The sequence below is a fragment of the Corylus avellana genome, chromosome ca2, assembly GCF_901000735.1.
Source record: "Corylus avellana chromosome ca2, CavTom2PMs-1.0".
Lineage (NCBI taxonomy): Eukaryota > Viridiplantae > Streptophyta > Magnoliopsida > Fagales > Betulaceae > Corylus > Corylus avellana.
Window position 1 is genome coordinate 22,814,519 of NC_081542.1, and position 5,576 is coordinate 22,820,094.

The following is a 5,576-nucleotide window of genomic DNA, read 5'->3' on the forward strand; positions in this document are numbered from 1 at the left end:
TTGTCTCACCTAGTTTTTAAAATTTCAGATTAGTTTTAAATTTTCCTCCTTACTTTTAGGATATTAGCCAATTACTTGAGAATATTTAGGAGATAATTTTAAAATGTTTTTAAAAAAATCATTTTCAATTAGGTTGAGGGTAGTGGCCCAGTGGGCCTGGCTCTGGTGGCAGCTAAAATTGGGTTTACAAAAAGTGTACCGAAAAAGAAGAAGAAAAAAAAAGTTTGATTAACAGGACATTATTTTAAAGTTTATAAATAAGAAAAATAAATAAATAAATAAAAGAGGCCGAGGTGTTGCTGTCGTGGCTAGGGATTCCAGATTGTTATAAACGATTTCCCGCGTTATGTTTTCTGGGATTGTTCGCCTGAGCCTGAGCGAGACAGAGAGATGGTTAAGTTGGTGAAGAGGATGGTGGAGGAGAGGAGAGGACGGCTAGGGTTTGTCGAAGAAAAACAACATCGCAAGCGAAGTCGCCCTGTTCCTGTCCCCTCGTTGGGTCCTGCTCCTCTGCGGCGATCCAAGCGCCTGAACCCTAACCGTGACGCCGTCGAGATCCGCAACGACGATCCCGAGATGCAAATGGGAATTCATCCAAAAACTTTGCACGATGAGTATTTCAACTCTTACCCTGACTCTGAGGAGGATTGCATCCCCTACTATAAAAAGTATAAAAAGAATGAGATCTTGACCAAAGAGGATTGCGTCCGCTACCACCTAAACCCTGATGTGTATGTGGTGAGTAAAATTAATTCCCTTCGTCTACTTATATGTCTGTATCTGTATGTGCCTGCATCTTTAACACTCCTTCGTTGTTATAGGGTCACCGCCCGCCGAGCCCTTTATTTGTGGTTCGACTCGATCATTTGCAGTAAGGTACGAAGATGAATTCGAAGATTGCAAACAATATTCGCAGCTCGCAAAAGACGAATACCACCGTCGCCTCAAGGTTGGTGTTTCTGTTGTTGATGTTATTATTGTTATTTTATTTTATTTTTTTGGCTTATGAGGTATCGGATGGAGATGAATATTTGTTATGCTGAAATAATAGTCAGTTATTGCTTCTTTTTCTGTGACAATAATTATATTTTTTCATGATTACATAAACTTTTGTGTGCAGAATGAAAATCCACAACTAGAGTTTGTGGAGCTTTTGACAGCAAGGTTTAAGCTTTCCGATATAGTCAGGTATTATATAACCTTTGAGGCCAAGGATATTGCTGCTGGAGGCCAGACTAAGACCTATCAAGCTGTGGTGCGTATACCCTTCAAGTGGGATGGTGATGTCTCCGTGTTGTGTTTCAGGGAGTGTGAGCAAGAGCAAGGTAAAGGAATTTCACTTAAAGGAAGATTAATTTGATTTCTTTCTTTGTTTCTGTTGCGTTTATTGATTTACTGCGGCTTATCTTATACATGAATTAGTAGAGGCAAATGGTGAAAATCTTCACCTGTATTTGAAAGGTGAAGATGTTTTAGTTTAAATCATAACAACCGATTAGTATTGCCTTGGCTATTTTTAATTTTATATTCCTTCACCCCTGCATTCTTGTTATTTAAGCTTCTTGTCCTCTAATCCTTTTGTTCTTGTTCAACCAAATATTCCTCTTTTTCCGTCTTTACTGCCGGTTCTTCAAAAACTTCTTGTAGTCAAGGTGAGAGAAGAAGCTTATGCTTCAAGACAACGACAAGACATGTTATAACAAATATCTTTTGATGTGTGAAAGTGTATTAATTTGCTTAGGAATCATGTAATATGAGAATGGTTGCTGGAACTTAGCTTTTCTTTAGCACAATATTGACTGCTATTTTCATTTTTATTTGTTTGATCAGTGAAGCTTCATGCATATATGATGTTCACCTTTCATTTTTTGTTTTTGTTTTAAGTAGGTTGAGGCAATATACGTGGTAAAGAATGGTGTTGGGAAGTTCACACTGCTGTGAGGGTTAGTATGTTTGTATCACTACATGAAAGCACGGTTTGATTTACTGAACTGATAACGATATTCAGTTATTGTGAGGCAAAGTAATTATATATTTCTTTGATTATTGCTTGTTATCTATTGTTGTAATGATGCACGGCACTTGAAGCCGCTGGCAGTGGTACATGTTAAAACATCTTTTAATGATATTCTGGATAGCTATTGTGGACTAAATCTTCTTTGCTCACATAAGTAATCTAATATCTTGTTTTCTTGCCTCTCAATCTCCGTTCTTTGCTACATAGATAAGGTATTAGCTGAATAAATCTTGATTTGTTGAGATTGGAGTTGGGGGAAGGATGATGGAAAACATAAGGGGGATTAGGGAAATATGAGAGAGGTCAGTATAGGTCCCTAGCCCTATGCATGTGATCAAACAGTTCAAGTGAATATAAAGTGATGCTTTTAACCCATTGGTAGGCGAAGCGTAGTACTGTTATTTAATGTTTGAAGAAAGAAGAGATGGTAAATTAGAATGGTAGTATTGGAGCATTTGGTGGTGGGAAAATTTTGAAATTGTAGTGTGGATAAGAACCGACTCCGAAGCCAGTGCGTATCAACTTCGTAGGTTCTCTCTCTACACTTTTTAAACCGAACTTTTTTATTATGAGCCAACATGGTTGTAGACTATGCTTTGAAGAGTATCAATAGAAGAACATGATGGTTGTGTAAAAGTTTTGAAGAACATGCTGCTGAGTCTGCTTTTCATTGTTGGTTTTTTGTTTTTTGTTTTTGTTTGTTTGTTTTTTTTTTTTTTACATATTGTAAATGTTTCTGCTTATGAGGACCTGGGCTTTCAATTGGGTAATTGGGTGTGTAAAATCTCATTATGGGTAATTGAAATTTGGCTCTCGGAAATTTCCTGCCAAAATAGAAAACCCACCAGTAATTATATTGTGTGGCAAGCTGTGGTTGGCCAAGGAGTGTTAATAATTTGGAGTTCAAGGTGGTGCCTAACCTCTTTTCTTTGTGCACAATTGCATGCACACATGTATATAGTGATAATCTGCACTCCATGGATCCATATGGAGATAACACACACACATACACGCTCACGGCCTTTTGTTTCTTTGAAAATTGTGTGATGAAACAAGTGAAAAGGTTAAAAGGCAATGCATCTCTTCTTTACGAGATTCTTTTCACATTTTGACACTGGCCCATTGGTTTTTTTTGCAGCCCTATGTGGAAGAGTACCCATCGGAGGAGGAGATTGTTGAAGAAGATATGTAATTATCCAAGCCTAAACAGAAGAATATTAGTACTAGTCTTTGCTATTAAAAAGGAAATGTGATATTTCCTAATCATAAACAGAAGAATTGTTGCACTAATGCTTTTTTTTGTGTGAATTTTTAATAATACTTAATATTGTGCTTTAAATGTTGCAAATTTAATGGAATCGCACGTAAGGAAAATTATTGAAATATAATTAAATGCTTTTAATTAAGCTAATTTAATGACAGTTCACTATTGAAAAACCGGTTCAAATCACATATAAGGAAAATTATTGAAATATAATTAAATGCCTTTAATTAAACTAATTTAATGACCGGTTCACTCTTAAAAAAAAAGTTCAAAATTTATGCCTTAAAAAATGGTTTATTCTTTTTTTTTATTATTTAAAAAAAAAATGTTTACAGAACATGTTGCAATATTATGACATTTTTTAGAGTGATTCGGTAACAGTGTGTCAGATGTTGTACTACAAACAAAATTGAAAGGTAAAAGTTTTAGAACATTCCAATTTCTAATTCGTCTCCACACGTCACAAAACAAAAAGAAAAATGTCTATTTGTACAATGTCTTTCTCTACAAATTCTTTTATTCAATTTTTACATGTCTTTCTCTACAAAGTTGGCCAAACTAGATTTCCCTAAATATAACGGAACAGAAGATCTTACAAGCTGGATTTGCAGGGTAGAACAATTTTTTGATTACCAACAGTCAGGAGAAGGGGAGAAGTTGCCGTTAGCATCTTATCACTTAGAAGGGCAGGCCTATATGTGGTATCAATTGTTCAAAGACAGTGAAGAGGTGCTTACCTGGGAGGCATTCAAGGCAGCTATGCATACACACTATGGACATACAGCCTTTGATGATCACTTTGGAGACCTCACCAAACTACAACAAACTGGCTCGGTAAGGGAGTATCAACTCCAATTCGAGCGGCTCCTCAGTCGAGTAGGGAAGCTGTCCACCCAACATCAATTGGGTTGTTTCGTGAGCGGGTTGAAGGGGAACTTTGAGATGAGAGGTTCAAGCAGCCAGATCCACAACGGTGACAAAAGTAATTGGGTTAGCCCGACTATACGAAGCAAGAAATTGGAGCCTAAAGAAAGCCCCAAATTCAGAAGACAAACGCACGACCCAGTGGGGCTGCAATGGCCCCTCTTCCTTCTTCGATTCTAACCCGAAGCAAACCACTGCCCACCCGACGACTGTCCCCTGCGGAGATGCAAGACTGAAGAGCTCAAGGATTATGCTTCAATTGTGTCGAAAAATTTGTCCCAGGTCATAGGTGCAAAAAATAGTTCTTGATTGAAGGGGTCTATGCGGATGAAGAAAATTGGGAGGAGAGAGACTCAATTGATTTTGAAGGAAGGAGGGCTGACGAACCAATAATCTCCTTGCATGCCATCACCGGAACACCCACACCACAGACGATGTGAGTGAAGGGGGCGATTAGCCAATGTGGATATCTTCGAAAAAAGATCCTTATTTGAAAGGTGTGGATATCTTCTGTGATTGGGGCGATTAGCCATTCTTGACCATCCTTCCTGTTCATGAAGGCATGTGTGACTACTATCAAAAGAGTTTTCTTCTCAAATAAATAATGCTACCCAATCCATGTTATTATCCATGCTCTAAAGTTGGCGAAGACAGTAGCTTTCGGGCTTTGCTTCACCTACTATGTCGCCGGCACGCCCGTCAGTTTTATCTATCGATAATTTTATTAGATTGATGTTATAGTGCCAATCAGCTTTTGATTTTTTTTTTTCTTTTTCTTTTAATAAAAATTGATTTAAGAGCTGATAAACAATGTCACATCAACTCAATTAATTAAAAGTGGAATGAGAGTTGAGTATGTAGCATTATTCGTTTACATACAAGGGTTGATGGACACTGTGACATCAACCTAGTGAGACAAAAGCGTAATAAAAGTGTAGTATATAGTATCCATTTCCGACTAGAAAGAAAAAGAGAATTAAAAAGCAACTATACTCACATAGAAGAAAAAATACACGTCAATAAGCTGAACTCAGGTGTGAAGTGAACAAGGTAGACAATTTCAACATAATTTAGTTTATTTTGTTGCTTGAGTCTAGAGTAAAAGATTAGGATGACCAAGTTGAGTGGAAAGGGGCAAAGAAGCAACCAGGTCTCCAAAATTTATATAGTTGCGTATATTAAAAGAAAAGATCAATCTTACCCAATCTAAAAGGCATACATAATTCTCATTTGGTCGATATTTCATGTTGCTCTTCTCAGCGACAATTTCCAACGCAACAACACCAAAACTGTAAACATCTGCTTTATAGGTTAAATAACCCCACAGTGCATATTTTGGCGCCATGTATCATCTACAAATAAAGATTATAT

General features: G+C 37.1%; 1 long non-coding RNA gene across 1 annotated transcript; it reads left to right on the forward strand.

Annotated features, from left to right (window-relative positions):
* The first annotated feature begins 302 nt into the window (after nucleotides 1-302).
* LOC132168644 (uncharacterized) lies at nucleotides 303-3,311 on the forward strand. The gene is made up of 5 exons (XR_009438896.1): nucleotides 303-738; nucleotides 822-949; nucleotides 1,121-1,325; nucleotides 1,888-1,943; nucleotides 3,156-3,311. It is a non-coding gene; the product is annotated as an uncharacterized LOC132168644 (long non-coding RNA).
* Nucleotides 3,312-5,576: the final 2,265 nt, after the last annotated feature.